The sequence below is a fragment of the Sapajus apella genome, unplaced genomic scaffold, assembly GCF_009761245.1.
Source record: "Sapajus apella isolate SASKATOON/1434 unplaced genomic scaffold, GSC_monkey_1.0 scaffold110, whole genome shotgun sequence".
Classification (NCBI taxonomy): domain Eukaryota; kingdom Metazoa; phylum Chordata; class Mammalia; order Primates; family Cebidae; genus Sapajus; species Sapajus apella.
This window is the reverse complement of record NW_022437050.1, coordinates 5,445,853-5,456,491: the sequence shown is the minus strand read 5'-3', so window position 1 is coordinate 5,456,491 and position 10,639 is coordinate 5,445,853.

The following is a 10,639-nucleotide window of genomic DNA, read 5'->3' as shown; positions in this document are numbered from 1 at the left end:
ATCCAACCGGTTACAGAACTTTCCACCATTCCTAACAGAAGCTCTGCACCCATGAAGCAAACCCTCCGCATTCCAACCTCCCCCAGGCCCTGGCAAGCACCTGAGCTCCCTGGATATGCCAGACATCCTGAGCCTTCTTCAGTAATCTCTCTTGACTGGGCAGCTAGCTTTTCTTTTCTTTTTTTTTTTTAGATGGAGTTTTGCTCTTGTCGACCAGGCTGGAGTGCAGTGGTACGATCTCGGCTTACTGCAACCTCTGCCTCCTGGTTCAAGCAGTTTTCCTGCCTTAGTCTCCCTAGTGGCTAGGATTACAGACACGCGCCACCATGCCAAGCTAATTTTGTATTTTAGTAGAGACGGGGTTTCACCATGTTGGCCAGGCTGGTCTCAAGCTCATGATCTCGTGATCTGCCCGCCTTGGCCTCCCAAAGTGTTCGGATTACAGGCATGAGCCACCGTGTGCCTGGCCTTCTCTTTCTTTTGAGCTGAGCCGCGTGTTTATAGCTGGGGGATCTGTGTCCACCTGGTTCATTCCTGTTGCTAAAACCCTCCACGTTTTTTCTCACTCTCCCACATAGCCTCTGACGGCAGCCTTTCCATTTACAGCGCAGAAATAATGGTGCCTACCTCCCCCAGACATGAGCTGGGACTGTAGGCTGGTGCGTCGCCTCTGAAAAGTGAATACGGAATGTATTCCGTGACCAGCTGAAACGCAAAGTCAGGCCACCGCTTAAGAGGATTCGAGGGCCGAGCGTGAATTTAGGATGACTACTAGGTAATCACACCTTCTCTTAACTGGCCTGCTTCTTTGCTGGGTTTTATTTTAAGCACTTCAGAGCATTTGTGTTGCTTTTGTGATCCTTCTCTCATTGCTCTTTTGCAGCCAAGCCCTCCCCCGGCTTATGCAAATGTGAGTCCCCCAGAAGGCAGCCCCCACACCAACTGCAAGGGACAGAGATAGTAAATTCCACAGCCAGGTTCTTGGTTTTGCCACAGGAGAGAGAAGGCCTGGAGTTGGCGCTGGGGACAGGGCACAAAGCCCCTCCTAAATTATCCCCACTACTCAGAGTCCAGCTCCGTTAGCTCTTCTGCAACAGACAGCTCATTCCTTTGGACTGTTGTTACCAAACCAAACTCGGGTCTGCCCGCCTGGCACAGCAAAGCCTAATTCTGACATCAGGACTTCGGCGAAGAGAAAATGAGGTGTTTAGTGCAGGACTCCAAGCAAGGAGAATCGGGCAGCTCATGCTTAAGACCCAGACTCCCCGATGGCTTCCTGATGGCTTCTGGGTAAGGGTTTTTAAAGGTGGGGAGGGGCTGGGCATCATGGCTGATGCCTGTAATCCTAGCACTTTGGGAGGCTGAGGAGTGCAGATCACTTGAGGCCAGAACTTCAAGACCAGCCTATCGACATGGTGAAACCCTGTGTTTTTTTTTTTTTTTTTTTGAGATGGATTTTCGCTGTTGTTGCCCAGACTGGAGTGCAATGGCACGATCTCGGCTCACCGCAACCTCCGCCTCCTGGGTTCAAGCAATTCTCCTGCCTCAGCCTCCCGAGTAGCTGGGATTACAGGCACGCACCACCATGCCCAGCTAATTTTTGTATTTTTAGTAGAGACGGGGTTTCACCGTGTTGACCAGGATGGTCTCGATCTCTTGACCTCGTGATCCACCCGCCTCGGCCTCCCAGAGTGCTGGGATTACAGGCTTGAGCCACCGCGCCCGGCCTCCAATTTTTGTATTTTTAGTAGAGACAGGGTTTCTTCATGTTGGTCAGGCTGGTCTCGAATTCTCCACCTTAGGTGGTCTGCCCATCTCAGCCTCTCAAAGTGCTGGGATTACAGGCATGAGCCACTGCACCCAGCCAAAACCCTGTCTTTACTAAAAATACAAAAAATTAGCCAGGCGTGGTGGCTCGAACCTGTAATCCCAGCTAATCAGGAGGCTGAGACAGAAGAATCACTTGAACCTGGAGGTGGAGGTTGCAGTGAGCTGAGATTGCACCACTGCACTCCAGCCTTCCAGCCTGGGCGACAGAGCCTGACTCCATCTCAAAAAAAAAAAAAAAAAAAAAAAAAAAAAAAAAAGAATCAGGGTCATTGCAGATGTAATTAGTTAAGGGTCTTGAGATGAGGTCGTATTGGATTTAGGGTGGTCCCTAAACCCGATGACAGAGGAGAAGATGGAGATGCAGAGAGGAGACGGCCGGGTGACAAGGGAGACAGAGCCTGGATTGACACAGCCTCAACGCGAGGATGCCGGAGCCACCAGAGCCACCAGAGCCTAGAAGGGACAGGAAGGATCTCCCCCAGAGTCCTTGGAGGGAGTGTGGCCCTGCAGACACCAGATTCTCAGACCTGTGACCTCTGGAACAGTGGGAGTATCAAGTTCTGTGGTTGAAGCCGCCTGATCTGCGATACTTTGTGATGGCAGCCTCAGGACACTATCCAGCTGGCACGTGGCGGCATTGGGATTCGAACCAAGATGGCTGATCATCTGGATTGGGTCATTCTTGTCATACTCAACTAAAACAGCGTCGAGAGGCCAGGGAAGAAACACTGACACAGAAATGTAATTCTCTGCAAGCCTGAAGGCTGGCACTGCCTCCTACAACCTGAGACCAGTTTTCTGTACGCTGCTGAGATAACTCACTACAACGACAGGACTAATTTTGCCCCCTCCAACACCTGTCAATCAGAGCTTCCCAGGTTCCCTTCCTGGGAACCTCACTAGCATCCAGAATCTTTCTCAAAGAGCAGTATGTGCCAGGCGCAGTGTCTCATGACTGTAATCTCAGCACTTTGGGAGGCTGAGGCTGGACGATTCCTAGAGGACGGGAGGTCAGGACCAGTCTGGGCAACATGATAAGACCTTATCTCTACAAAAACAAAATTGGGCCAGGTGTGGTGGCTCACGCCTATAATCCCAACACTCTGGGAGGCCAAGGCGGGTGGATCACCTGAGGCCAGGAGTTGGAGACCAGCTTGGCCAACATGGCAAAACCCTGTCTCTACTAAAAATACAAAAAATTACCTGGGTGTGGTGGTAGGCGTCTATTATCCCAGCTATTCAGGAGGCTGAGGCAGGAGAATTGCTGGAATCCGGGAGGTGGAGGTTGCAGTGAGCCAAGATCTCGCCATTCCACTCCAGCTTGGGCAACAAGAGTGAAACTCCGTCTCAAAAACAAACAAACAAACAAACAACAAAAAAAAAAACAAAGAAAATTAGCTGGCCTGTTGGTGTGTGCCTGTAGTCCCAGCTACTTGGGAGGTGAGGCAGGAGGAACACTTTAGTCTGGGAAGTCCAGGCTGCAGTGAGCTATGATGGCGCCACTGCACTCCAGTCTGGGCAATAGAGAGACCCTGTCTCAAAAATAATAATAATAATTCAAAGAGCAATACGTCATAACATTTCCCCTCTTTTCTCTACAAAACCTCCAGCCTCCATTTTGTTCTTGGACATGCCCAGGCAGCGTGGATGCCCCAAATTACAGTTCTGTCTTCCCACCTAAAACGCCTCCCAGGTTTAATCGATTCTCGTGCCTCAGCCTCCCGAGTAGCTGGGATTACAGGTGTGAGCCATCACACCTAGCTAATTTTCGTATTTTTGGTAGAGATGGGGTTTCACCTGTTGATTAGGCGGGTGTTGAACTCCTGACCTCAAGTGATGCACCCTCCTCAGCCTCCCAAAGTGCTGGGAATACAGGCATGAGCCACCCGACTCTGCCCAAATAAAACATTTTAACTTGAGAGATTCATCTCTGCATTATTATTATTATTTTTTTTTTGAGATGCAGTCTTTCTCTGTCACCCAGGCTGGAGTACAGTGGCACAGTCTCGGCTCCCTGCCACCTCCGCTTCCTGGATTCAAGTGATTCTCATGCCTCAGCCTCCCAAGTAGCCAGGGCTACAGGTGTGCTCAAGTGATCTACCCTTCTTGGCCTTCCAAAGTGCTTGGCCATGAATTTTTATCATGACGTTCACAGAACCCTGATTTACCAAATCAGAGTGGACACAGGTTTTGAGCTCCCTGATGCTGAAAAGAACCCCTAAGAATTGAGCCTCTTACCTCCAGGATGCTGCATGCAAAGTTTTCCCCCTTTTTCAAATATCCCAGGCCCCTCCCTGTGTCCCCTGGGCATCCCCTCGGCCTGCAGGCTAAGCCCTCAAGCCTGTGGCCTGGAAGGGGCTGCCCTGGGCAGGAGATGAGAAAAGCCCTGACCACTTCTTCTGGGCGCACTTCCTGGACTGTGAAAAGGGACCCTCGTGGCTGGACGTGCAGGGGCTTACGCTGAGTGTGTTTTCTCCTTGCAGTTCAGGGTGAGGTCTGGATTCGCCACGGCTGTGGCCTGCAGGGCTTGTGGCCAGCGGGCTCCCAGGAGGCCCTGCTAGGTGGTACTTAAGTGAATAATAAATGAGATGGACTGACAGCTCCATATCTTACAGAATGGAAACTGTCGGATAGATATGGTGCCTGCCTGGGAGTGGGGGCCTCCTGGGAGCAGCTGTTATTGTGCTGCAGCTGTCACGGCCCCCACCACCCAGGCGGGCCTTGGCCACACTCATGGCGGGGAAGCACCCAGGCCCATAGCTCAAGGGCTCCAGGCCGTCCCGCCCGATCTGCCTGATCAGTTTCACAGCAGCCTCTCTCCTCCTCCCCGGGAAAGGCTGGAGCCCAGCATCATCTGCTGACTCAGCGGATTCGGAGGGAACCCTGCTTCACTGGCTCTAGGATAACCCTCTCCAAGCAGGACCAAGGCCAGGAGTGTGTTTCTTTACTTCTTACTCTCTCTTTTCAAAATGGCTTTATTTAGGCTCGGCATAATGGCTTACACCTGTAATCCCAGCACTTCAGGAGGCCGAGGTGAGCAGATCACTTGAGGTCAGGAATTCAAGACCAGCCTGGTCAACACAGCGAAACCCCGTACCTACTAAAAATATAAAAATCAGCTGTGCATGGTGGTGCACACCTGTAATCCCAGCTACTCGGGACAATGAGTCAGGAGAATCGTTTGAACCTGGGAGGCGGAGGTTGCAGTGAGCCAATGTCATGGCTCTGAGCTCCAGCCTGGTGACAGAGTGAGGCTCCATCTCAAAAAATAAATAAATAAAAAATAAACACAGTGAAGCTGCAGGGCAAGGCAGGGTACTCACAGTGGGAGCAAGTGCCCCCAAGGCCTATTTCTGCAGTAAGGAAGGTGTCGGCCCCAACTGAAGACAGACAGTTGCCAGGTTCCCTGGGACATGACTGTGTTCAAAATCAAACAAGCAATCTTGATCAAAAAGACAGGGAAGTGGCTGGGCATGGCGGCTCATGCCTATAATCCCAGCACTTTGGGAGGCCGAGGCGGGTGGATCATCTGAGGTCAGGATTTCAAGACCAGCCTGGCCAATGTTGTAAAACCCCATCTCTACTAAAAATACAAAATTAGGCCAGGTGTGGTGGCTCACACCTGTAATTGCAGTACTTTGGGAGGCCAAGGCAGGTGGATCACCCGAGGTTGGGAGTTCGAGACCAGCCTCACCAACATGGAGAAACCCTGTCTCTACCAAAAATACAAAATTAGCTAGGTGTGGTGGTACATGCCTGTAATCCCAGCTACTCGGGAGGCTGAGGCAGAAGAATCGCCTGAACCTGGGAGGCAGAAGTTGCAGTGAGCCGAAGTTGTGCATTGTACTCCACCCTGCGTAACAAAAACTAAACTCCACCTCAAAAAAAAAAAAAAAAAAAAAAAAAAAATTAGCCAGGCCTAGTGGTGTGCCTGTAGTCCCAGCTAGTCAGGAGGCGGAGGCAGGAGAATCACTTGAACCTGAGAGGCAGATGTTGTAGTGAGCTGAGATCATGCCACTGCACTCCAGCCTAGGCAACAGAGTGAGACTTGGTCTCAAAAAACAAACAAAAACCAGGGTAGCACCAGACAGGGTGAGGCTTTGGGAGGCTATGGGAACGATGAATTCAGAGTGTGCATGAGCAAATTCGGGTTGCACAGTTCTGCATGGCAGAGGATGGGAATTTTCTGAACAACCCAGGAGAAAATTATATTTAGATGTCGTATTCTAAATACATCCTCTGGGATCTTGTGACTGTGTCGGTAAAACTCGACGAGAAGTCTTTATTTCCTTCATCCATTCATGGGTCCTGTCAAATATCTGTGGATCATAAAGTGTCCCGCACTCAAGAAAATTGTGGCATGGACCCTGAAGTGTTTCTCCTCCCGTACAGGAGGGAGGACTCGGGATAAACCGCAGGGTGGCCAGAAAGAGGAAGCACCCACCAGGAGTTGGATAGAGTGTAAACAACACAGCATGCCACTCCCTACCCTTTTTTTTTTTTGAGATGGAGTCTCACTCTGTTGCCCAGGCTGGAGTGTAGTGGCGTGATCTTGGCTCACTGCAACCTCCGCCTCCCAGGTTCAAGCAATTCTGTCTCAGCCTGCCAAGTAGCTAGGATCACAGGTGTGTGCCACTATGCCTGGCTAATTTTTCTATTTTTAGGAGAGGTGGGATTCACCATGTTGGCCAGGCTGGTCTCAAACTCCTGACCTCAGGTGATCCACCTATCTCGGCCTCCCAAAGTGGTGGAATTACAGGCATGAGCCACTGTGCCCAGCCAGCATGCCCTTTACAACATACATTGGCAGGGCTGCATGTGGTGGCTCAACCTTATTAATCCCAGTGCTTTGGGAGGCCAAGGTAGGAGGATTGCTGGTGGCCAGGAGTGCGAGATCAGCCTCAGCAACACAGGGAGATGCCCTGTATCTAAGCAATTTTTCAAAGATTAGCCAGGGGTAGTGGTGCACACCCATAGTCCCAGCTACTTGGGAGGAGGAGGTAGGAAGATTGCTTCCCCAGGAGGTTGATGCTGCAGTGAACTGTGATCATGCCACTGTACTCCAGTCTGGGTGACAGCGTGAGACCCTGCCTAAAACAAGCAAACAAAAATAAACAAAAAACATCTAGTGTTTCCAATAATCAGGACCCATGATGACTCCATGGACATTAGTGCAGTGGCCACATAAAGGCTGCTCTGCTGCTGCATACAACCATCCACAGCCACACAGCCACTTAGCGCCCAGGCCAGAATCCTGGTCTGGGACAAAGGCCAGTGATTTTCCCAACACTGCATGGGCAGGAATCACACACATGTATACACACACGTGGACACATGAATGAACATGCAACCCCTGTTCCACACCATCCTCTGTGCTTCCCAGCGAGGCAGGCACAGTCTCACATTCACACACCCTGCTCTGTGGCCTGAAGCCTTTCTTTTATTGATTGATTGATTGATTGATTGAGACAGTCTTGCTCTGTCGCCAGGCTGGAACATGTCTTGCATGGGCAGAGCCTTGTGGTTTACACTCACTGCTCTGGAAACCCCTCCTTCCACCACCACACACCTGCTGTTACCTCCATGGGACGAAGGGGAGCCAAGGGCCCTCTTGAGCACTTTCTCCGTCTTGAGGTGCTGGACAGCTCTCTCCTCAAGCTCTCTGCTCAGCTGCCCTCCTTTCCCAGGGACCTGTCAGACTGCACAGTGCCTGCTTCAGAGCAGAGGGCGTTTGCTGCTGCAGTTTGTGTTCTGGCGGGGTGGGGGAGCCTCTGTCTCAAGGCTGAGATCAGGAGCTCAGAGTCAAGCCAGCTGGGGGTGATGCCCTGGATGTCCTCCCTAGATTGACCAGCTTTTTCTTTCTTTTTCTTTTCTTTTTTCTTTTTTGACATGCAGTCTCACCCTGTCACCCAGACTGGAGTGCAGTGGCACAGTCTCTGCTCACTGCAACCTCCGCCTCCCAGATTCAAGCGATCCTTCTGCTCAAGCCTCCTGAGTAGCTGGGATTATAGGCGCCTGTCACCACACCTGGCTAATTTTTGTATTTTTAGTAGAGACAAGGTTTCACCATGTTGGCCAGGCTGGTCTTGAACTCCTGACCTCAGGTGATCCGCCCATCTTGGCCTCCCAAAGTGCTGAGATTGTAGGCATGAGCCACCCTGCCCAGCCTGACTGGCTTTTTCGATTTACCATCTTAAATGGTGATGAATTGCTTTCCCCGGGGGAATGGCATGATTAGGAAACAGGTCGTTGAGAGGAGGGGAGGGTGGCCAATAAGAAGGCAGGCTGTGAGGAGGGCGCGGGCCTGTAGATGGGGGAGGGAGCCTGCTGGAGTGCAATGCCATTGTGGCAAGGTCACCCTGTCCCCAGAGGGAGAGGCGCCCTCAGAGACCCACACTCATCTACAGGCGGTAAGGAGGAGGACAGAGGAAAATTCCCGTTGTCAGAGGAAGCTAGGTTACTCCAAGGCCGCCTTTTGCCATTTTTGTGTCCGGAGTTCGTTCAAACTAGCGCATTGGTGAAGCTTCCGGGGTGCAACTGCTCAGCTCCCAAGGACACGGTCTGGCCAGGGCATCCCCAGCAGGTCAACCCACTAGCCCTGCACAGTCAGGAGACTTCCACCACCTAGTGGCCACGAGAAAACCCATCCACCCTCAGCAGGCAGTTCCTGTGTCCCTGATGGTCTCTCCCTCTCTGGCAGTGTTAGGATCCAGAAAGGTACACAGAAGGCAGGGTGGGGCGGGGAGGGCTACAGGGGAGTTCACCTGGCCTGGCCCGCCTCCCTTGTCTACCCAGCTCGCAGGATTCTGACAATAGCCCGCTGGGAAGGAAAATCTTAGCAAGGAAGGGTTTGTTACTGTAGCATGCTTGCAAACTAGAATATTAATTTGTTGAGAGCAATTCTGAGGTATGTGATATATCATATTGCAAGGAAAACTGCTCAAAGCATTGTAACACAGTAACCAATACGAATACGTCTCACACTAGATGAATTAGTTCTTTGAACACAGGATATGTGACCATTTCCTTTGTTCCCTGGTAAAGAGCGCTTTCTAGTTTGTCTTTAACCTATAGTAAACATACACTAGCCGCCTGGTTAGTTTACCTTTAACTAATGAAAGAACACAGAGCATCACCTTGTAAAACATGGCACTGGAAAGTAAAGGATAAACACGTGGGTCACAGTCTACTCTGGGCTTTCAGCTGGGGATGCTGGGAGATCCCTGATCGCCCACCTTTTACTTAATATGTGTCTGTTTCTTAATTCCTTCAACGCCCCCTGGTTTGGGGACTCCATGGCTGAGCTAGTCTCAGCATTAATTTTTTTTCTTTTTGGTAGAGAAGGGGGGTGGTGTCAAACTGGTGCCCAGGCTGGTCTCGAACTCCTGGCCTCAAGTGATCTTCCTGCCTCAGTCTCCTGAGTAGCTGGGCACATCAGCACGTCTGGCCAACTTTTAAAATTTTTCTTGTAAAGGCGGGGTCTTGCTCTGTTGCCCAGGCTGGTCTTCAACTCCTAGCCTCAAGGAATCCTCTCACCTCAGCCTCCCAAAGTGCTGGGATTACAGGTGTGAGCCACTGGGCCCGCCCCCTAGGATACTATTTTATAGTTCTAAAGATATCTGCATTACTTTTTTTTTTTTTTTGAGACAGAGTCTCACTCTGTCACCCACGCTGGAGTGCAGTGGCATGATCTCGGTCACTGTAACCTCCGCCTCCCCGGTTTAAGCGATTCTCCTGCCTAAGCCTCCTGAGTAGCTAGGATTACAGGCGTCCACCACCACGCCCGGCTAATTTTTGTATTTTTAGTAGAGACAGGGTTTCACCATTATGGCCAGCCTTGAACTCCTGACTACAGATGATCCACCTCAGCCTCCCGAAGTGCTGGGATTACAGGCGTGAGCCACGGCGTCCAGCTGACAGCCTTTGAGACGGACTCTTGCTGTATCATCCAGGTTGGAGCGCACTGCGCGCCACTCCTCAGAGTCACTGCAGGACTGAATGAAGAGAGAAGGCAAGCAGGCAAGACACTCCCAGGCTTTCTTCAGAGCCCATTTCGTTTCATTTGGGCTTCTGCTAGTACCCGCGTGCTCTGGGATGCTGGTTTGAGCAGGAAACCCCAGCAGCTATTTCCAAAGCTGGTGGCAGAGTTTAGAAGCGTCTCGACTTAACACGCACCCTGCCTCCTCACACTCAGCTCCTTCATCTTTTCACAGATCCGCGCACTGCAGACAGAGCTGTGTGCACAAGGGAGCCCATTCCCCAGCCCTGTTGTTCTGCTGCCCTCGGTGGACTTCGGTCTGAACTCTCCCAGGTCCGCAGGCTCAGGCTCAGGCTCAGCACTGAATGCACCAGGGAAGGTCAAGAGGAGGGCGCTGAGGGGACCTCCCCAAGGCGGAGAAAAGGCAGCAAAAAGCCCTGCACCGCTCTGCTCCCCAAGTCACCTGGTCTTCAGAGTCCCTTGAGGAAAATTCCTTTGATGTCATAGGGAGCTCAAGCATGTTTCTATGCCGACCCACCAAAAAGTAATGTCGAGGCCGGGCGTGGTGGCTCACGCCTGTAATCCCAGCACTTTGGGAGGTCAAGGCGGGTGGATCACTTGAGGCCAGGAGTTTGAGAACAGCCTGTAAATATGGTAGAATCTCATCTCTACAGAAACATGCAAAATTAGCCAGGTGTTGTGGTACATGCCTGTAATCCCAGCTGCTTGGGAGGTTGAGGCAGGAGGATCACTTGAACCCAGGAGGTGGAGGTTGCAGTGAGCCGAGATCATGTCACTGAACTCCAGCCTGGGCAACAAGAGTGAAACTCA